We start from the raw sequence: 23,776 nt of genomic DNA, 5'->3' as shown, positions 1-23,776 counted from the left end.
CCAGCATCATTTTTTGAAAGAACTTATACTTTCTCCATTGAATTGAATTTATACCGTTGATGAAAAATCCATTCATCACATATATGTGGGTCAGTTTCTGGACTCTGTTCTCTTCCATTGATCTGTCGTCTATCTCAGTGGTCTCAACTGGGGCAGTTTTGCCTCCAGGGTACATTTGGCAAAGTTTAGAGACAATTTTAGTTGTCAGAACAGGGGAGATACCACTGGTTTCTGGTAGATAGAAGCCAGAAATGCTGCTCAGCATCGTACAGTACATAGGACAGCTCCCACAATGAAAAATTATCTGGCCTAAAATGTGAGCAGTACTGGGATTGAACAACTCTGTTCTATCTTGATACTGAATATCACACTGTCTTGGTTACTGTAGCTTTATACACTGTCCTGGTTACTGTAGCTTTATAATAAGTCTTAAAGTAAGGTAGTGTAAGTCCTTGAATCTTACTCTTCTTTTTCAACTTTGTTTTGGCTATTCTAAAGTCCTTTGTTTTTTCATGTGAATTTTAGAATCACCTTGTCAATTTCTTAAAAAACAAACAAAAAACCTGATAGAATTATGTAGAATATATAGATCAATTTGGGGGTAATTGAAATTTTAATATTGACTCTTTAATTTTTCTCTGCAATGTATTAGAGTTTTCAGTGTAGAAGTCTCATGTCTTTTGTCAGATTTATCACTAAGACGTTATAAATAGTATTATTTTTAATTTCAACATCTGATTTTTGCGTTAGTATATAGAAATACAATTGATTTTTTATATGGACCTTATATGTTGCAACCTTACTAAACTCATATATTAGTTCTAATAGCTCTTTGGTAGATTCTATCAGATTTTCTACATAGACAATCATGCTGTTTTATATCTCCCTTTCCAATCTGGATACCTTTTATTTCTTTTTCTTAACTATTACACTGGCTAGAACCTAAAGTACAATTTTGATTGGAAGTGACTAGAGTGGACATCCTTGCTTTGTTTCTGATCTTTCACCTTTAAGCGTGATGTTAACCGTGATTTTTGCATAAGTCCTTTATTAAATTGAGTGAGATTCCTTATGTTCTTAGCTTGCTGAGAGTTTTTATTAAGAACGGATATTTGATTTTATTGAGTGCTCTTTCTGGATATATTGAGATGGTTATTTGGTTTTTCTTTTTTCAGTTTCTCAATATGGTGGGAGACTTTGAATTTCAAAGGACAGAACAACCTTGTATACTTGCATTCCTGGAATAGATCATACTCATTCATCAGGATGCCTTATCCTGTTTTATTTATTGTTGGGTTTCAGTTACATTTAATGTTATTATTGATATGGTTGGGTTTAAGTCTTCCATCTTGCTATTTGCTTTCTATTTGTCCCATCTACACTTTGTTCCCTTTTTCTTTTTTGTATGCCTTCTTTTGGTGCAGTTGAACTTTTTATGATTCAGTTTTACCTCTTTTATTGACTTATTAGCAGTAACTCTCATTATTTGAATGATTGCTTTAGTGCTTATACTGTACATCTTTAACTATCACCGTGTAACTTCAAGTACTATTCCACCATTTCACATACAGTGTAAGACTCTTAAAATAGTATACTTCCATTTTTTCCCTTCTCCTCTTTGTGCTATTGTTGTCATACATTTATTTCCATATACCTTATCAGCCCCACAGTATACTGTTATTATTTACACCTTAAATAATCAGTTATCTTATAAAGAGATTTAAATAATTAAAAATCTTTATATTTACCCACATAATTATTACTTTCATTGTTCTTCATTCCCTTGTGTAGATCCATATTTCCATTTGGAGTCATTTTTCCTTTTACTTCCTTTAACATTCCTTTAAATGGAACTTCCTTTAACATTTCTTTCTGGTAGATCTGTTGCATATGAATTTTTCAGACTTATCAGTCTGAAAAAGCCTTTATTTTGCCTTCATTTTTGAATGATATTTTCCCTGGATAAAGAATTCCAAGTTAATAGTTTTTTCCTTTATTTTAAAATTGCTGCTCCACTGTGTTTCCAGTGAGAAATCTGCTATCATTTTAATCTTTGTTCTTTAATATGTGTCTTTCTTTTCTTTGGCTGATTTTAATATTTTATTTTTATCACTGGTTTTCAGCAACTTCATTATGATATTCCTTGATGTAGTTTTCTTTACATTTCTTGTATTTGGGTTTCTTGATCTTCTTGAATCTATAGTTTTAATCAAATTGGGAAATTTTTCAACCATTTTTTTCCTTAAAAAACTTTGTCTTCCTTCATTACTCTCTATCAGGTATTCCAAATATATATATATATATATATATATATGGCTGCTTGATGTTATCCCATATCTCATTTTAATTTTTTTCATTCTTTTTTTCTATCTGTGTTCATGTTGTATATTTCATTTTGCTCTGTCTTCAAATTCACTGTCACTGATCTTCTGAAGTGTCTAATCTGTTTGTTAATGCCAAATTATTGAGTTATTGGCTGATTTTTAATAAAACTTGGTAATTAATGACCTAGTGTATTTCTCAACAAAGACATTGTAGTTTGCTTGTTTTTTTAATTTTTATTTTGTATTGGAGTATGGTTGATTTACAATGTTTTATTAGTTTCAGGTGTATAGCAAAGTGATTTAGTTATGCAAATACATATATCTATTCTTTTTCAGATTCTGTTTCCCATATAGGTTGTTACAGAGTATTGAGTGCTAATTGAGTGCTATACAATAGGTTCTTGTTGATTATCTATTTTATATATTGTAGTGTGTATATGTTAATCTCAACTTCCTAATTTATCCCTCCCACCCGCCTTTCCCCTTTGGTAACCATAAGTTTGTTTTCTAAGTCTGTGAGTTTGTTTCTGTTTTGTAAATAAGTTCATTTGTATCATTCTTTTGGATTCAATTTAAATTCATTTTTTAGATTCTCTGTGTGACTTACTTCACTTAATATGATAATCTCTAGATCCATCCATGTTGCTGCAAATGACATTATTTCATTCTTTTTTTATGGCTGAGTAATATTCCATTGTATATATGTACCACATCTTCTTTATCCATTTATCTGTAGATGGACATTTAGGTTACTTTCATGCCTTGGCTATTGTAAATAGAGCTGCAGTGAACATTGGGGTGCGTGTATCTTTTTGAATTATGGTTTTCTCCAGATACATGCCCAGGAGTGGGATTGCTGGATCATATGGTAGCTCTAATTTTAGTTTCTTAAGGAACGTCCATACTGTTCTCCATAGTGTCTGTACCGATTTACATTCCCACCAACAGTGTAGGAGAGTTCCTTTTTCTCCACACCCTCTCCAGCATTTTTTGTTTATAGACTTTTTAATGATGGCCATTCTGACTGGTGTGAGGATGTACTCACACCTCTCATAGTAGTTTTGATTTGCATTTTTCTAATAATTAGTGATGTTGAGCATCTTTTCATGTGCCTCTTGGCCATCTGTATGTCTTCTATGGAGAAATGTCTGTTTAGATCTTCTGCCCATTTTTTGATTCGGTTGTTTGTTTTTTTGGTATTGAGCTGCATGAGCTGTTTGTATATTTTGGGGATTAATCCCTTGTCAGTTGCATCATTTGCAAATATTTTCTCCCATTCTTTTTGTTGTCTTTTTGTTTTGTTTATGGTTTCCTTTGTTGTGCAAAAGCTTTTGAGTTTAATTAGGTGACATTTATTAGTTTTTGTTTTATTTTCATTACTCTAGGAGATGAGTCCAAAAAGATATTGCTGCAATTTATGTCAAAGAGTGTTCTGCCGACATTTTCCTCTAAGAGTTTTATAGTATCCAGTCTTACATTTACGTCTTTAATCCATTTTGAATTGATTTTATGGTGTTAGAGAATGTTCTAATTTCATTCTTTTACATGTAGCTGTCCAGTTTTCTCAGCACCACTTATTGAAGAGACTGTCTTTTCTCCATTGTATATTCTTGCCTCCTTTGTCGTAGATTAATTGACCATAGGTGCGTGGGTTTATTTCTGGGCTTTCTATCCTGTTCCATTGATCTCTAAGTCTGTTTTTGTGCCAGTACCATACTGTTTTGATTACTGTAGATTTATAGTATAGTCTGAAGTCAGGGAGCCTGATTCCTCTAGCTTCGTTTTTCTTTCTCAAGATTGCTTTGGCTGTTCAGGGTCTTTTGTGTTTCTGTACAAATTTTAAGACTTTTGTTCTCTGCAAAAAATGCCCTTGGTAATTTGATAAAAATTGCATTGAATCTGTACATTACCTTGTGTAGTATAGTCATTTTGACAATACTGATTCTTTTAAGCCAAGAACATGCTATATCTTTCCATCTGTTTGTGTCATCTTCAATTTCTTTCATCAGCGTCTTATAGGTTTTGGAGTACAGGTCTTTTGCCTCCTTAGGTAGGTTCATTCCTAGGTATTTTATTCTTTTTGATGTGATGGAAATGGGATTGCTTCCTTAGTTTCTCTTTCTGATCTTTTGTTGTTAGTGTATAGAAATGCAAGAGATTTCTGTGTATTAATTTTGTATCCTGCAACTCTACCGAATTCATCGATGAGCTCTACTAGTTTTCTGGTGGCATCCTTAGGATTTTCTATGTATAGTATCATGTCATCTGCAACAGTGACAGTTTTACTTCTTCTTTTCCAATTTGGATTCCTTTTTATTTCTTTGTCTTCTCTGATTGCCATGGCTAGGACTTCCAAAACTATGTTGAATAAAAGTGGCGAGAGTGGATATCCTTGTCTTATACCTGATCTTGGAGGAAATGCTTTCAGCTTTTCACTATTGAGTATACTGTCAGCTGTGGGTTTGTCATATATGACCTTTATTATGTTGAGGTAGGTTCCCTCTATACCCACTTTCTGGAGAGTTTTTATCATAAATGGGTGTTGAATTTGTCAAAAGCTTTTTCTGCATCTATCGAAATGATCATATGGTTTTTATTCTTGAGTTTTGTTAATGTGGTGTATCACACTGATCGATTTGTGGATATTGAAAAATCCTTGCATTCCTGGGATAAATCCCACTTGATCATGGTGTATGATGCTTTTAATGTATTGGTGGATTCAGTATGCCAGTATTTTTTTTAAGGATTTTTGCGTCTGTGTTCTTCAGTGATATTGGCCTGTAATTTTCTTTTTTTGTGGTATCTTTGTCTGGTTTTGGTATCAGGGTGATGGTGGCTTCATAGAATGGGTTTGGGAGTGTTCCTTCCCCTGCAAGTTTTTGGAATAGTTTCAGAAGGATAGGTGTTAAACTCTTCTCTGAATGTTTGATAGAATTTCCCTGTGAAGCCATCTGATCCTGTCCTTTTGTTTGTGGGGAGTATTTTAATCATAGTTTCAAGTTCAGTACTTGTGATTTGTCTGTTCATATTTTCTATTTCTTCCTAGTTCAGTTTTGGGAGAGTGTACCTTTCTAAGAATTTGTGCATTTCTTCTAGGTAGTACATTTTATTGGCATATAGCTGCTTTTAGTAGTCTCTTATGATCCTTTGTATTTCTGTGGTGTCCATTGTAATTTCTCCTTTTTCATTTCTAATTTTATTGATCTCAGCCCTCTCCTTTTCTTGATGAGTCTGGCTAAAGGTTTATCAATTTTGTTTATCTTTTCAAAGAACCAGCTTTCAGTTTCATCAGCCTTTTCTATTGTTTTCTTCATCTTTATTTTATTTATTTATGCTCTGGTCTTTATGATTTCTTTCCTTTTGCTAACTTTGGGTTTTGTTTGTTCTTCTTTCTCTAATTGTTTGAGGTGTAAGGTTAGGTTGTTTATTTGGGATTTTTCTTGTTTCCTGAGGTGAGATTGTATTGCCAGAAATTTTCTCTCTTAGAAATGCTTTTGCTGCATCCCATAAGTTTTAGAGCATCATGTTTTCATCTTCATTTGTCTCTAGGTATTTTTTGATTTCCTCTTTGATTTCTTCAGTATCTGTTGGTTGTTTAATAGCATACTGTGTTTGTGGTTTTTTACATTTTTTTTGTTATAGTTGATTTCTATTGTCATAGCGTTGTAGTGGAAAAGATGCTTGATATGATTTTAATTTCCTTAAATTTATTGAGGCTTGCTTTATGGCCCAGCCTGTGAATTATCCTGTAGAATGTTCCATATGCTCTTGAAAAGAATGTGTATTCTGCTGCTTTCAGATGGAATGCTCTATATATATCAATTAAGTCCATCAGATCTAATGTGTCATTTATGACCTGTGTTTCCTTGTTGATTTTCAGTCTGGATGATCTGTCCATTGATGTTAAGTGGGGTTTTTAAGTCCCCCACTATTATTGTGTTACTGTTGATATCTCCTTTTCTGGATGTTAGCATTTGCCTTATATATTGAGGTGCTCCTATGTTGGGAGCATATATATTTACAACTGTTATATCTTTTTCTTGGATTGATCCCTTGATCATTATGTAGTGTCCTTCTTTGTCTTTTGTAACAGTCTTTATTTTAAAGTCTGTTTTGTCTAATACGAGTATTGCTACTTCAGCTTTCTTTTGATTTCCATTTGCATGGAATACATTTTTCCATCCCCTCATTTTCAGTCTGTATGTGTCTTTAGATCTGAAGTGGGTCTCTTTTAGACAGCATATATATGGGTTTTGTTTTTGAAGCCATTCAGCCAGTCTGTGTCTTTTGATTAGAGCACTTAATCCATTTACATTTAAGGTAATTACCAATATATATGTTCTTATTGCCATTTTGTTAACTGCTTAGGAATTGTTCTTGTAGGTCTTTTTTCTTCCCTTCCTCTTATATTCTCTTGTGATTTGATGACTATATTTAGTGTTGTGTTTGTATTTCTCTTTCTTTTTTGTGTGTATATCCATTGTAGATTTTTGGTTTGCAGTTACCATGAGGTTTTGATATAGCAAATCAATATATAAATTATATATAAATATATAACATATATATTATATATATATACACTAGATTGTTTTAAGTTGCTGGTCTCTTAATTTCAAATGCATTTCCAATATCCTGCGTTTGTACTTCCCTCTTTTCACAATTGCTTGTTTTGATATCATATTTGTGTGTGGATGATCTCCTACCTTTACTGTACGTTTGCCTGTACTGGTGAGCTTTCCCATTCATAATTTTCTTGTTTCTAGTTGTGGCCTTTTCCACCTAGAGGAGTTCCTTTAGCATTTGTTATAAAGCTGGTTTGGTGGTGCTGAATTCTCTTAGCTTTTGCTTGTTTGTAAACAGGTTTTGATTTCTCCATGAAATCTGAATGAGAGCCTTGCTGGGTAGAGTATTCTTGGTTGTAGGTTTTTCCGTTTCATCACTTTCATGTTGTGCCACTCCCCTCTGGGCTGCAAAGTTTCTGCTGAAAAATCAGCTAATAACCTTGTGGGGATTCCCTGGTATTTGTTGCTTTTCTCTGTTGCTTTTAGTGTTTTCTCTTTGCCTTTAATTTTTGTCAATTTTGTTACTATGTGTCTTGGCGTGTTCCTCCTTGGTTGTATCCTGTATGGGACTCTGTGCTTCCTGGACTTGGGTGACTATTCCTTTCCCATGTTAGGGAAGTTTTCAGCTATTATCTCCTCAAATATTTTTCAGGCTTATTCTCTCTCTCTCCTCCTTCTGGGACCCCTATAATGGGAATGTTGGTTTGCTTAACATTGTCCCAGAGGTCTCTTAAACTGTCCTCATTTCTTTTTTTTCTTTTTGCTTTATTCTATTCTGCGGCAGTGATTTCCACCATTCTGTCTTCCAGCTCACTTATCCATTTTTCTGCCCCATTTATTCTGCTTTTGAGTCCTTCTAGTGTATTCTTCATTTCAGTTATTTTATTTGTTCAACTTTGTTTGTTTGTTCTTTAACTCTTTTAGCTCTTTGTTAAACATTTCTTGTATCCTCTTGGTCTGTGCCTCTGTTCTTTTTCCAAGATCTTGGATCATCTTTTTTTTTTTTTTTTGGATCATCTTTATGATCATTACTCTGAATTCTTTTGCAGGTAGATGGCCTGTTTTTACTTAGTTACTCTTCTGGGGTTTTATTTTGTTCCTTCATCTGGAACATACTCCTGTGCTCTCATTTTGTCTAATTTTCTGTGTTTGCATTCCTACAGGCTGCAGGATTGTAGTTCCTCTTGCCTCTGGTATCTGCCCCTTGGTGGGTGAGGCTGGTCCAAGAGGCTTGTGCAGGCTTCCTGGTGGGAGGGACTGGTGCCTGCCCACTGGTGGGTGGAGCTGAGTTTTGTCCCTCTAGTGGGCAGGGCCGTGTCAAGGGGTGTGTTTAGAGGCAACTATGGGCTCAGGAAGACTTTAAGTAGCCTGTCTGCTAATGGGTGGGGCTGTGTTCCCACCCTCTTGGTTGTTTGGCCTGAGATGTCCCAGCACTAGAGCCTAAGGAAGTCTTATTGTGGCTTCTTCTTTGTCTTTGGAAGTAGAAGGTTTTTTTTGGTAAGTTCCAGTCCTTTTTTGTTAATGGTTCTTCAGCAGTTAGTTGTGATTTTGGTGTTTTCCTGAGAGGGGGTGAGCTCAGGTCCTTCTACTCCACCATCTTGTCCAGAGCTCTCTCTATTTTTCATATTTAAAAATTTAACATGGGAATTTTTTGTATCTTCCATGTCTCTATTTGATATTTTGCATCTTTCCTCTAGGTTAACATATGGAATGAAGCTACAAAACTATTTTAATATCTTTGTAAACAAATTTTTTTTTTGAGGCAGTTTCAATTGACTGATTTTTCTTCTCATTATTTTTATATATTTTCCTGCTTCTTTGCATTCCTGGTAACTTTTGCCTGGGTGTCAGACATAACTTTACCTTGTTGGGTTCTGGATAGTGTTGTTCTTACAAATGCACTTGAATTTTGTTCTAGGACACAGTTAAGTTTTTTGGAAACTTTAATGTCTTGCTTTCAAGCTTTGTTATGTAGGAACAGAGCAGCATTTAATCTAGAGTTAATTTAGTCCCAGTCGAGGCAAAACACTTCTGAGTACTCTACACTGTGCTTTTGAATTAATGAGGCTTTCTACTCTGGCTGGTGGGAACAGGCACTCTTCTGTCCCTTTTGAGCCTCAGGGGTTGTTCCCTCAAATCCTTGCAGCTTGTTTTTTCCCTAGCCTCATGTAGTTTCCTTATACTCATGCACTGATCAGTAAGTACTCTGTTGAATGCAGATCTCTGGAGTTTTTTTCTTTTACTTTTACCATCTTTATTGGAGTATAATTGCTTTACAATGTTGTGTTAGTTTCTGCTGTATAGCAAAGTGAATCAGGTATCCCCATATCCCCTCCCTCTTGCGCCTCCCTCTCACCCTCCCTATCGCACCCCTCTAGGTGGTCACAAAGCACTGAGCTGATCTCCCTGTACTATGCAGCTGCTTCCACTAGCTATCTATTTTACATTTTCTAGTGTATATATGTCAGGCTACTCTCTCACTTCGTCCCAGCTTACCCTTCCCCCTCCCCATGTCCTCAAGTCCATTCCCTACGTCTGCGTCTTTATTCCTGTCCTGCCCCTAGGTTCATCAGAACCATTTTTTTGTTGTTTTCCATATATGTGTATTAGCATATGGTATTTGTTTTTCTCTTTCTGACTTGCTTCACTCTGTATGACAGACTCTAGATCCATTTGGTTTCTTTTTATGGCTGAGTGATATTCCATTGTATATATGTGCCACATCTTTATTTTTATATAAATTTATTTATTTTTAATTTTTTTTGGCTGCATTGGGTCTTCATTGCTGCGTGTGCGGTTTCTCTAGTTGCAGCAAGTGAGGGCTGCTCTTCGTTGCGGTGCACGGACTTCTCATTGTGGTGGCTTCTCTTGTTGCAGAGCACGGGCTCTAGGCATGTGGGCTTCAGTAGTTGTGGCACGCAGGCTCAGTAGTTGTGGCTCGCAGGCTCTAGAGTGCAGGCTCAGTAGTTGTGGTGCATGGGCTTAGTTGCTCTGCGGCATGTGGGATCTTCCTGGACCAGGGCTCGAACCCGTGTCCCCTGCTTTGTCAGGCGGATTCTTAACCATTGCACCACCAGGGAAGTCCCGATGTGCCACATCTTCTTTATCCATTCATCTTTCGATGGACACTTGGGTTGCTTCCGTGTCCTGGCTATTGTAAATAGTGCTGCAATGAACATTGTGATAAATTTCTCTTTTTGAATTATGGTTTTCTCAGGATATATGCCCAGTAGTGGTATTGCTGGGTCATATGGTAGTTCTATTTTTAGTTTTTTAAGGAACCTCCATACTGTTCTCCATAGTGGCTGTATTAATTTACATTCCTACCAACAGTGCAAGAAGGTTCCCTTTTCTCCACACCCTCTCTAGCATTTATTGTTTGTAGATTTTTTGATGATGGCCATTCTGACCAGTGTGAGGTGATACCTCATTGTGGTTTTGATTTGCATTTCTTTAATGATTAGTGATGTTGAGCATCCTTTCATGTGGTTGTTGGCAATCTGTATATCTTCTTTGGAGAAATGTCTGTTTAGGTCTTCTGCCCATTTTTGGGTTGGGTTGTTTGCTTTTTTGATATTGAGCTGCATGAACTGCTTGTATATTTTGGAGATTAATCCTTTGTCAGTTGCTTCATTTGCAAGGATTTTCTTTCATTCTGAGGGTTGTCTTTTTGTCTTCTTTATGGTTTCCTTTGCTGTGCAAAAGCTTTTAAGTTTCATTAGGTCCCAATTGTTTATTTTTGTTTTTATTTCCATTTCTCTAGGAGGTGGGTCAAAAAGGATCTTGCTGTGATTTATGTCATAGAGTGTTCTGCCTATGTTTTCCTCTAAGAGTTTTATAGTGTCTGCCCTTACATTTAGGTCTTTAATACATTTTGAGTTTATTTTTGTGTATGGTGTTAGGGAGTGTTGTAATTTCATTTTTTTACATGTAGCTGTCCAGTTTTCCCAGCACCACTTATTGAAGAGGCTTTCTTTTCTCCACTGTATATTCTTGCCTCCTTTATCAAAAATAAGGTGACCATATGTATGTGGGTTTATCTCTGGGCTTTCTATCCGGTTCCATTGATCTATATTTCTGTTTTTTTGCCAGTACCATACTGTCTTGATTACTGTAACTTTGTCGTATAGTCTGAAGTCAGGTAGTCTGATTCCTCTAGCTTCGTTTTTCTTTCTCAAGATTGCTTTGGCTATTCGGGGTCTTTTGTGTTTCCATACAGATGTGAAATTTTTTGTTCTAGTTCTGTGAAAAATGCCAGTGGTAGTTTGATAGGGATTGTATTGAATCTGTAGATTGCTTTGGGTAGTATAGTCATTTTCACAAATCTGTGTAGCTCTCTCTTCTCCAGTACTTGATCCTACAAGCTCTGGCTGCTTTGGTCTTCCTTGATATCAGGTTCCATCTCCTGTACCCAGAGAGGCTCGGCCTAGGTTACATTTCCATGTGCTACAGCCTGAAAACTCTCTTCAGGTGGTAATCTGGGGTAACATAAGCTTCAACTCATTTGTTTTCCATCTCTCAGTGATCTCTGTCCTTTGTTGCATGATGTCCAATATTTTGAGAATCATTGTTTCATATATTTTATCCAGTTTTTCTTTTTTTAATAAATTAACATATTTTTTTATTTTTATTTTTTGCTGTTTTGGGTCTTGGTTGCATGGAGGATTTCTCTAGTCACGGTGAGCGGGGGCTACTTCTTGTTGCGGTGCGGAGGCTTCTCGTTGTGGTTGCTTCTCTTGTTGCGGAGCACGGGCTCTAGGCGTGCAGGCCTCAGTAGTTGTGGCACGCAGGCTCAGTAGATGTGGCTCGTAGGCTCTAGAGCGCAGGCTCAGTAGTTGTGGCACATGGGCTTAGTTGCGCCGTGGCATGTGGGATTTTCCCGGACCAGGTCTCGAACCCATGTCCCCTGCATTGGCAGGCGGCTTCCTAACCACTGCACCACCAGGGAAGTTATCCAGTTTTGTAGTTGTTTCAGCCAGGAGGGTAAATCTGGTTACTTTTTTTCCATCTTGAGTAGATGTGAAAGTTCTCTAGGCAGTTCCAACATAATGTCACATTTGGGTTTCTGCAGGAGCAGTAAAGTTGGAAGATGAAGTAGGAGATTGTAAGAGAAGGGCAAGGATAGATTATGAGACAGAAAACGGTATCACAAATCTGGGTGAGACAAACATGTATATTATTGTGGGACTTAGGGTATATTATTGGTCTAAAGTAATTCCCAAGAACGGCCTGTTTGTATAGCAACACCTTTGATGGTATAGTTTCCAATCCCCACTGTCATGGCTCCTCCAGTCATAATGACTCAACCTTGTGTGTACCGTCACTGACAGAGTTAGGTGCCATGTAGGATACCAAAATGAATGACTTAAAAGTTTGCCTCAAAGGAACTAAATTGTCTATTACATGAGATATTTAACTTTATACAATATAGAAAATGGTATATTTCATAATAGGAATATAGATAAAATTATATAAGAATTCCGAGGAAGAAGACATTACTTACAAGGAACAGAACTGACATTTTAATGAGCACTGGACATTGGACTTAGTGCTTTATATTTTTTGGTTAAAGCACTTGGCATTTTGCCTGGCATAAAGTAAGTGTTTTTTTATTATTATAGCTTGGACTTGTGGTTAGGAGCATATGCTAGGGTTTGAATCCTACTTCCTCTTTATTAGCTGGACAGATTACTGAGACTTTCAGTTTTTCATTTTTTTAATCTGAGGGAATAGTAGTAGTAGCTACCTCACTGAATTGTTATGAGGATTTAGTGAGTGAACCCATGTTAAGATCTTAAACAGAATCTGATACATGCTTCTCAATATATGATAATTTTTATAATTAATTTTATTAATAATGCGCTTTAAAATCCTGAAACATAAGCATTATCCTTAACTTTCAAGATGGTGTATCTCTTAGGGAACATCTTTTTAGTTTGTTTTTTAAATTAATTAATTAATTAATTAATTTTTGGCTGTGTTGGGTCTTCGTTGCTGCATGTGGGCTTTCTCTGGTTCCGGTGAATGGGGGCTACTCTTCGTTGCAATGCGTGGGCTTCTCATTGCAGTGGCTTCTCTTGTTGTGGAGCATGGGCTCTAGGTGCGTGGGCTTCAGTAGTTGTGGCACGTGGGCTCAGTAGTTGTGGCTCGCGGGCTGTAGAGTGCAGGCTTGGTAGTTGTGGCACATAGGCTTAGTTGCTCCACGGCATGTGGGATCTCCGCGGACCAGGGATCGAATCCGTGTCCTTTGCACTGGCAGGCAGATTCTTATCCACTGCACCACCAGAGAAGTCCTGTTAGGGAGCACCTTTGGCTGGTCACAGTAGAGGCATGATTATGTTGGCTTAACCAAATAAAGAGTGTTTTCTTTTTTCTGTGAAACTAAGTCCAAAGGCAATCTTCCAGATTGGCCAGCGGTGGAGTTCAGACAGGAAGAATAGAATAGGCAAAAGGTCTCAGCTAGGTGAGTAAGCCAAAGGTCTTTCTCAGAAGATCCAACAGTAACTTCTACTTTTAACTTACTGTTTAGAACTGTTGTATAATCACCCTAGTTACAAAGGATGCTAGGAAATGTATCTCTTTTTATTTTTTATTTTATTTTTCTTTTACTGTAGCTCTTTTTAAAGGGCACATTACCACCCCAAGAAAAATTGTGTTTTAATAAGAGAGAAAGAATTCATTGAATATCATTTAGGCCACTAATGGTGTCTCCCACAAATGCGAGAGCTGAAATTCAGAAATTCAGCAACTTGCCTGAGGTTGTTACATAAACTATTAAGTGATAAAGCTCATATTAGTACCAAAGTCTGACCAATACCATTCCACGTTACTTTTGCTACACAGTCCAGAAAAGCAAGTGATCTTTTCATGGTAGGATCTTTAGGTTGAATCTTTCATGACAGGATATGGACATGAGATTAAATTGCAGATATATAGAATTCAAGGAGCAAGTAGAAGGAATTATACAGCACATTTGGGGGTGCTAGTAAGTTCATTTTTGTGAGAACTTTAGGATCCAGGGAAGCAAAGAAGCTGGGAAAAGATTAAAAAGATATGACAGGTTAAATGGTAATAATTCTACAGGGCCAGGCTGAGAATTTTACATTTTGCTTAGCATGTGTTTAAAAGTCTTATTTAAATGATATATTAAAGTAGCCTGTTGAATCAAAAAGCTTTCCTAAAATCTGGATGAAAAAAATTAAACTTCACAGATTTCTGAAAATAAGTATGGTGATCAAATGGAGGTGATAAGATAATTTACTGGTTACCATAATAAAATTGTATAACAATTTTCTGGCTGTAACTATTGCATCTGTAATTGCTTTTAGAAACTCTTGTGTTTTTTACATTTCTGTTCTATAAGAACCCTCTAAAATCTTAAAGATGGACATTCAGCAAAACACGTTTCCTGCCTTTTTGGAGCTTACATTCCAGTAGGGGGCGATAGACAATAAATAATAAACATAATAAGTAAGTATATATAAACATACTAAATAAGTATATTGTATGTACTTATATGTATTATTATATGTGTATGAAGTACTTATATGTTAGGTTGATAAATAATATGGAATGAAAATGGAACAGAGAAAGGGAAATATAGGGTTCAGTGTGGAGAGAATTTCAATTTTAAATAGGGCAATCTGAGTGGCCTCATTAAGAAGGTATATGTAAGCAAATTAGAGAGTAGGAGAGTTAGTCATGCAGATACATGAAGAGTAGTGCAGTACGAGGGAACTGCAAGAATGGGACGTGCTTGCTCTGCCTGAAGAAGCATGGGTACCTCTTATATGGATGGATGACAAGACAGACTCCATGGGTAAAGATGCTAGTAGGTGGGTACAAGTGAGAATCTGGAAATTATCTTCTGATTAATTCAGTTTTCTCAGTGAAATAAGAAGCAAGGGCCTTAGGGGAGTGTGGAGATTGGTGCAGGGGGGGAAGTGTGTTAGGGAGTTGAGAAAAGCTAGTAGGAGAGTAATTAGACTAGGCAAAAATATTATTAATAGCCCTACTTGATTAAGGATTCATCTGAGGTTGTGTTCATAATAACCTCAGCATGTTTGTGTGTTTTTCTCCACTCCTGGGCAACAGTGACTGAGTATTTATTGAGAACCAGACACTGCGTTACCTGCTGGCTGCAAGAAAGATTAACAAAACCTAATCTTAGTCCTACAGGGACTCACAGTGTAGGGGCAGACAGTTAATACAATAAACGAATTGTAAAGTGGAGTGATAAGTATTGATACTATCAATTGTGAAAAAGGAATAACCATTTTAAATCAAAGAATTTCCAGGTGGGTGAACAATTCAGGTTGTGTAGGGACTAGCAGATTAGTCTAAAAAGGCAGAAGACTGTGAAATACTTCTAAACTCTCACCTCCCTTTGCCCAGTCAAAAAATATTATGTAAAATCTTTGTCTAATCCCGCTCAGATCCTCTGCTTTGAAACGCATCTTAAACCAGATCCCCAAAACTCATAAATATTGTACCTCTGACTTCCCTGTGAGACACTGCTAAGACTATCAAGACAGTATTCTCCCTTACTGCAGTAAGCAAAAAACTCAGTTTTGCTTTATCAACAGGTTATTTTGGAGGTATTTTAAAGGAGCCAATATTTGACTGTCTTGGAGGTCCCATCAAAATCTGGTCAACTTGGAAACAGCGTGTTTTTCTGAGGCCCTTTGAGCCTCCTGCACAGGGTCTGTCCAATGACGACGGTGAGGTAAGTTCATATTGGGTTTGAGTTCTGATTTCTTATTTTTTTTTAATCAAACACTCCAAATGCAAATGCTAAGTTTAGTTTGAGAGTAATATCTAGGAATTAGAAACTCTTTTAAAAAATCCATTGATTGATCAGTTTGAAAAACTCTTATTTTGGGTAGAAATCTGCATTATTACTAACAGTACTACTGTTTGTCCTCGTCATTTCTTCATTGTGTGTCTATAAGAGGACGTTCATAGGGATGAAGATGAGAGTAAGTTTTGAATGTTCAGAAGGTTTCTCTTCAGACTGGCATCCTTTGGAAAAACTGTCTCAGGTCATTTATGAAAATCTTATCAGAACTTTACTTACTCTTGTTTTATCTTGTCCATTGGAAGTCTAGTTCTCTTTGTAGGGGAGGGTCCCCAAGACACAAGGTGCACAAGATTTGTCTTACTGTTGCTAGACTCATAGGTTTATCTTTAGTTCTGTACCCACTCTGGGCTGAACTCCTGCATCTTGTCTGTATTTATACTAGGATCAGAATGTGTCATCTTAACTTTCTAATGATATTTGGAATTACAGTGGTTACTTTGGGGAACTTTTGTTATGAACAAAATTGTTCCTTTTGGGAGGCACTTTGAAGCAAAAAAGAAGCAATATCCCAAACATACAATTGTCTACATTTTAAGGCAAGAGGAAACTTCCAAAATATATTCAAGGGATTGTGAAATTGCCTCCTTAAAAGATTCCTTGGCAAAGACAAGGGGAAAATGTGAAAAAATTAAAACCATCTTTTCCAGATCCCTTCAAATCACAATTTGAATGTAATGTCCTTTATTCTACTTTCCTCATCCTGTGTTCCTCCATTTCCCTCTGTTCTGTCTCACCTTCGACTTTTTCTTCTTCCCTTCAGAACAGCTCAGGAGGAGATGGTCTTCTTTATTGAAAAGAGAAAGATTACTTTGTTTAATATGAGACCCCCCTCCCTCTCATTTCTATACTTTAAGTATCAATAACTACTGGCTTTTTAATCATACAAATCAGATTGTCAAGGGACCTGAATTAATGTTTAAATCAATTATAATGACCCTTTCCCTCTCTTTCTCTCTTTCCTTCTGTCTCTCCCTCTCTCTCTTTCTCTCACTCCCTCTCTCTCTCCTTCTCTCCCTCCCTCCCTCTTCCCCGTGCAGATATGTCAAAATAATTTTCCTGAATCTAAGTTTTCCCTTCTCCTTAATTAAGGAAAGATAATTAGTCTTTTACAGTGATAATTTTGTATTTGACTAAAGCTGGCTTCCTCTCATTTTTTCTGTCTGTTCCTCTTTTCCTTTTCCCTCCCTAGGGAAACATTAAAGATTAATTGATGAAAACAATTATTCTGTCATTATGTGCTCACTCTAGGAATATCTAATGAAGAATTTCTAAAATGGAAAGAAAATGAAACTTTTTGTTTCTTTTCTTTAAAATTGCTTTTAAGAGATATTTCTGGTTAAAACTATAAGGAAAGAAAAAAGAGGTCTTGGGGCTTCCCTGGTGGCGCAGTGGTTGAGAATGTGCCTGCCAATGCAGGGGACACGGGTTCGAGCCCTGGTCTGGGAGGATCCCACATGCCCCGGAGCAACTGGGCCCGTGAGCCACAGCTACTGAGCCTGCGCGTCTGGAGCCTGTGCTCCGCAACAAGAGAGACCGCGAGAGTCAGAGGCCCGCGCACCGCGATGAAGAGTGGCCCCCGCTCGCTGCAACTAGAGAAAGCCCTCCAACAGAAACGAAGACCCAACACAGCCCAAGAAAGAAAGAAAGAAATAAAAGTAAAAATTTAAAAAACAAACAAACAAACAAAATAAAAACAGTTGAGAAATACTGCTCTAAACCAGAATTTCTCAATCTTCTTTAAAAAAAAAAAAAAAGAGGTCTTGGTTCCAAGATGAAGGGCTTTGAAACAGGATTTAAAGAGTTTTTGTAATTTTATTTATGAATATGAAGTTTATATATTATATAGAAAATTTTAATAGAATATTCCTGATAAATAGTTGAATCATTGGACAAATTAGAGTGAATTAATTGTACTGATTTGAAGGACTGAAAAACATTTATCTTCTTCCTGACTTTAATGTATGAAATTACTGCCAACACAATATTCTAGGTTATACATGAAGATTGAACATCTCATAATTTAAACTCTGTATTTTTGCATTGGTTTGATGGGACAGATGAGGTGGCATTATAGTTATTATTTCTTTTATTTATTTATTTATTATTATTTTTTTGGCTGCGTTGGGTCTTCGTTGCTGCCCATGGGCTTTCTCTATTTGCAGCAAGTGGGGACTACTCCTCACTGTGGTGCATGGCCTTCTCATTGAGGTGACTTCTCTTGTGGCAGAGCACGGGCTCTAGGTGCGCGGGCTTTAGTAGTTGCGGCACGTAGGATCAGTAGTTGTGGCTCACGGGCTCTAGAGCACAGGCTCAGTAGTTGTGGTGCACGGGCTTAGTTGCTCCACGGCATGTGAGGTCTTCCTGGACCAGGGCTCGAACCCATGTCCCCTGCAGTGGCAGGTGGATTCTGAACCACTGCGCCACCAGGGAAGCCCATAGTTACTATTTCTACAAGTTGTTTAACATTACAAAAATTAGAATCATGATTAACTAGGTAAAATTATAATGATGGGTATCTTAAAAAGATTTATTATCTTATGACATTTCTATAATATCAAAATTCTTAAGAACTTTATATTTAACTACAATTGTAATATCTAGATCCTTAGGTAACTTAAATAGGTTAGACAAATATTAAACTGAGTTAATTGATACATAATCTTTGAATACTTAGACAAAATCTAAAGAAAAAAATGAGAGACAAAACACTGGTCACTAAGTAGTTTTATCTAGCTGTTGTTATTGTACATTTAAAAATAGATATAGATCTACAGGATGTGAAAATGACTTTGAATTTTGTTATATACATAGCCTCCTTAAAATTTATAAAGATAAAATGGCAGGCATGCCCATTAGAAAAATAGCTAAACAGTTCCTGCTTTTCTGTCTTCTAGTTTTGTCTGGGGGAAAACAAATTTGGTCACCTAGGTTAATGCAGCAATTAGGACTGTATTTAGTATAATTTCAAAGAGGTATGAATATGTATGCAAAGTAATTTGTATGGTTTGTTTCTTGAAGAAATTGCTGTACGTAAGATGGTAAGTTCATAGAATGCTGAAATGGCCTTCTAAAAGCAGAGCTACAGCATTAACCCAGAGGCAACATTCTGAAAGTTTGAGTGCCATCCTTGGTGCATTAAATCAGAGACCTCTTTATGGTGCTGTGTTCCCAACAGGAAGAATACATGGGACATTAATTAATAACCAAGGGGCAGAAGCAGGAGTGGCTCCATTCACCATCATTCCGAATGACACACTGGGAGGTTTTGTGCTTCCCACCCCTTTAATTCTGAGCCCTGCAGGGTTGGAGGTCCTAGTCCCCAAAGGGAGCATACTCTTGCCAGGAGGAACACAAAGTTTTTATTGAACTATAAGATAGGCTGATGGCAGTGCACTTTGGAGTCCTTGTATCCAGGCACCAGCAGGTAAGAAGAGGCTTCAGCATTCTGGCAGGGGTGATGGACCCTGATCAGTTGGAGGAGGTGGGGCAGGGGGACTACATGCGGAACCCAGATGATCCATTTGGGCACCTTTTGGTACTCCTGTGCCCCGCTGTTAACAGTGAATAGACTCGTGCAGCAATGTCAGCATGAGAACAATATGATTGCTAAGACCTTTCAGGAGTTCAGATTTCAGTCACACCACCCATAAGCCACCAAGACCTGATGAAGAGATAGCTGTTGGTGAGGGAGAGCATGCGTACCACTTGTGACCCCAGAGATCAACAGCAGTGTCGGAGGTCCCATCTGAGTTTCCCCTCAGGAAGACAGGCCCACAAGAACCACAGAAGACCTGTACCCTGAAGCTGTGGGTAGAGATGTCTGTTCAGCACAAGAGGTGAGCCCTTGACAGCTATGAAAATGACCCACTCAGAGCTTTTGCTTCAAGTGGAGTAATTGACCAGTGACCCCAGCTGCTATGCTCTGGATCTACCATGGTGCTTGTTCAGAAGCTATGCTTCTCACAGGCTGCTCCCAGCCAGTGGCTGAGTATAGCAAAGGTACTAAAGCAGGCCCATTTCTGTGAGAAGGACTTTTTGATGGGTAACTTTGGCTTGGGGTTTCCCTGTCAGCCCTGCAGACTTTACCCAATACCTATCAAATTCTTGTATTGAAAAACTCAACTTTAAACTAGACCCCCCAAAACTCACAAACATCTCCCCTTTGTTCTTCCCCCTCAGAAACACTGGTAAGATCGTCAAGGTAGTATTTTTCCTTACTACAGTAAGCAGGAAACTTAGTTTTGCTTTATCAACAGGTTATTTGGTGGTATTTTCAGGGAGATAGCATTCAACAGATGAAAAGAAGCCAAAATTCAAAAGCAGGGGGAAGACCTTCACAGGTAAAAGAAACAGTAAATGCAAAGGCCTTGAGGTCAAAAAAAAAAAAAAATGTGTTAAAGGGCTGAAAAAAGTCAGTGTGACATAAGCTTAGACAGCAATAGGGAAAATGGTATGAGCTGAGGTCAGTCATGTACAGAAGGCCTTGGAGTCCCTGGTAATCATAGGGTCAATTTTATTCTGAGTACAGCAAAAACCATTAGAAAATTTTTAGTGGAGAAGTGATATACCTTGTTTTATATGTTGTAGGAGAATATATTATAGAAGGACATGAATGGAAACGGGGAGAGCAATTAGGAAGTTATTGCAATTGCCTGGGTGAGAGGTGACTTGGAACTAGAATGATAGTGATACAGCAAGCAAAGAGAAATGGACAGATTCACGATATATTTTAGAGAGAGAATCATCAAGACTTGCTGATTGAGGGGCTGTTGGGGAGGGGGTGTGGGGATGGTGAGTGAAGGAAGGGGAGGAGCGAAGAATGTCTCCAGGGTTTTAGCCTTGAGCAACTGTATGGATGATAGTGAATTTTACTGAGTTGAGGAAGACTGGGGTTGAATAGATTCAGAAGAGAAAAGCAGGAGCTGTCTTTGGACTGGTTTCCAGGTGGAAGTGTTTAGTAGGCACTTAGAAATACAAATCTAGATAAACATTTTTGTGGTTTATCAACATATGGATGGTATTTAAAAACAGAAAACAGAGAAGAAATGTAGATAAAGAAGAGAATGACCAGGTTCTAGCCCTGGGGCCCTCCAACACTTAGATTAGGTAGAGCAGCAAAAATGGCTAATAAGTTAAAAGGAACACCAACAATGCTTCACACTGGTCAATTGAGTCCACTTTGGAACCTGTGAAGGAACATAGGCCTAGGAAATACCTCAGATTAGTTGCTAATTGAAGCAATCTCTTCAGTCCCTTAGTCAACAAATACATATTCAGTGTATTATAAAACAGGGGTCTCCAAGAGACACTGCAGTATAAGGTAACTACAGCCTAAATGCCCTTTAATATACCATATTCACATGTAACACTCCCTCCACATGAGATTCAGAATTTCTAGGCTTGATTATAAAAATATTTCAGAAAAGTCTTTTTTCTTTCTAGTCTTCAGCTTTCTATTCTTTTTTTTTGGAACTAACTACCTTAAACTATCAACTTTTTGTTATCTTTTTATACTTTATTCAATTTTATATTTAATATATTATTAAACTTTTTCACTTATTTTGCTTTTACCTAAAATATGGTTAAGTGACAGTATACATTCTGGCTTTAAGAAGGTGATTAGAATTATGTAAATATATTAACTGTCTTAAGATGAACTTTCCTCTCTTGTCAGGTTTGATTAACATTTGAAAATACATTGAAATGTTTTGATATCAGAATTACATTAGTACAAAATATGGGTGTATTTAGACCTTCAAGAAGAATTTAACCAAAGGATATAGGCAAGAATAAAACAAAACAAAAACATCTAGCTTGTAGTAGCTAAGAAACAATGTGTGACTTTCAGAGTAACAGACTTCTATATCAGTTGTGTAATAGTAATTTTTTATTCATCAGGTCTTTTTATTTCCATGGAAACACTGAAGTCATTTTAATTTTTAATTACACTACAGTTTACAGTTCCGTTGATTTTAACTCTGTAGTAGTAAGCACAGAAGCTAGAGCTGGTTTAAAATGGTCATGAATTTCATTTAGTTACAACCTGTAGCTGTATATTGATTATTTCTAATTTCACCTAAACCTGCCCTGCAATTTTATAGCCAATTAATTCTTCTATTTTTGTCTATACCCTTTGGCTAAAAGTATTTTCACAGGAAGTAAACTACAATAGAAAACTCAGCAATGGATGCTGGTAGAATAAGTAGTTTGGGTGATATGTGAAATAATAGGAGCAGAGAACTAGTTCTGATCCTTACTTAATTGAGTAATCTTGGGTGAATCAATTCATTTCTTCATCTGCAACCTGGGAGAGTGAGAATGAGTGCTAGAATTCAGTGGTTCTCTGAAATATCTTGGCTCTGTGGAGCCCATGGCTTATGGGAGCTATACACATGGGCCACAGAGTTGATGATACTTCTCATGACATGGGTATCAATATGGGTATCAAAAGGGACTGGATGCAGACCAGTAATAAAAAGCTATTAAATGGAACAATTTGTTCATTAAATGGGTATGATGCAGATTTCATAGCTAGGCAGTCTTTTATTTCTTTTCTCTTTCTGTATCATTAAATTTCCTGATATATAACTTTTACAGGTTCTGGTCCTATTTGATCATGATAATTTTCAGAATGCAAAGGGCAAGGGGAAAGGAACTGACATTGAATAGCTATTATATACTATGCATTGTGTTTTTACATAATTATCTATTTTTATATCAGTCCTGTTGGCAGCAGTGAATGTTCTCATTTTATAAACGAGAAATTGAGACTCAAAAGAGGGTAATTCTGTCAAGTATCAGTAAACATTTGAAGATACAATTTAAAATATCACTTTGAATTTTACTGTGAACTGAGATTTAGCTTCTTTCCTATTTATATTTGCTAGTTGTCTTTATCAGTAGTTCCCTTCCTATTGGCTGAAACCCCTGAGGTGTTGTAGATTAACTGCAGAGGGATCTGAGAGTCTAACATTGTCACTAAACAAATGAATAATATGATTTGAGTGTATATATGACTATTTGTTCAACTGCATTAATAAAAAATGTGTTAATTTTAAAATATTACTAATTCTTGGCATTTGCTTTATTTTATTCAAAGAGTGTCTAAATGGGAAACCATTGATCTTAATAATTAGCTCTGGGAGATTTTTACTTTTGGTGCTTGGTTTTCAGTTTTTCTATTTTATGATCATGGATTAGTCAGCTGCCATCCCTGGTCTCAGTTTGTATGATTGTACAGTAGCAGATGGTTAATAAAGTTCATTCTAACCCTAAAATCCTAATCCAGCCCTCCTCAAATTTATTAATCTTCCTGAACAAATCTATCACATTTGCATAAGCCATCAAACTAGAGTAGAAAAAAGAGATTTATACTTTATCAGTGGTATCAATAAATAATAGTGGATCATAATATTTTTAGACCTAGAAAAGACCCTGGAAGTCTGACCCAATCTTTTTTTTTTTCTTTAAACAGATGAGTGAATTTGGCTCAGAAGGAATAAGTAATTTTCCCAGAATCATACAGTTAGTGTCAGCTTTAGAGCTTTAACCCCAGGTGTACTTTAAAGGTTCAGTGCTTTATCAAGTAATTTAAAATATTTTTATTGTATTGAATAAGTGTTCTATCAGGAAACCAAAGATTAAACAGACAACCGGTTGTCTGAAACATTGCCTGAAAATGTTACTGAGTAAATATAATTTTAAAACAATAAAAATTATTAAAATAATAAGCTTTCATTGAGGAACCTTGAAAAAGAAAAAATAATTATATTTAAAATTGAGGAATGTATCTTTAAACATAATTTGGATCATAAGCAGTTATAAATACTGCTTTTTTAAAACTGAACGCTACATTGTATTTTTTTATTGCCTTAAAGGTTCTTCAAAATTGTCATTTTAATGGATGCATAATATTGCATAATATAGGTTTTTCACATCTATATATTCATTCCCCACATTTTTTGGACGTTTAGATATTTCCAGTATTTTTAATGCCAAATATTTTTTGTATAAAAATCATTTTTGTATCT

General features: G+C 36.5%; 1 protein-coding gene across 2 annotated transcripts in view; it reads left to right on the top strand.

Annotated features, from left to right (window-relative positions):
- Positions 1 to 23,776, top strand: part of CARF (calcium responsive transcription factor) — a 94,635-nt gene that overhangs the window by 49,021 nt on the left and 21,838 nt on the right. The window contains exon 18 of one of the 2 annotated variants that reach the window (XM_082397061.1): positions 15,472 to 15,611. The gene's annotated coding sequence lies outside the window, so the exon portion shown is untranslated. The other variant, XM_082397065.1, reaches the window with a different exon arrangement.

The sequence above is a fragment of the Balaenoptera borealis genome (assembly GCF_965194805.1).
Source record: "Balaenoptera borealis genome assembly, chromosome: 6".
NCBI classification, from domain to species: Eukaryota; Metazoa; Chordata; class Mammalia; order Artiodactyla; family Balaenopteridae; genus Balaenoptera; species Balaenoptera borealis.
The sequence above is the reverse complement of the archived record's forward strand: the minus strand, read 5'-3'. Positions and strand labels throughout refer to the sequence as shown.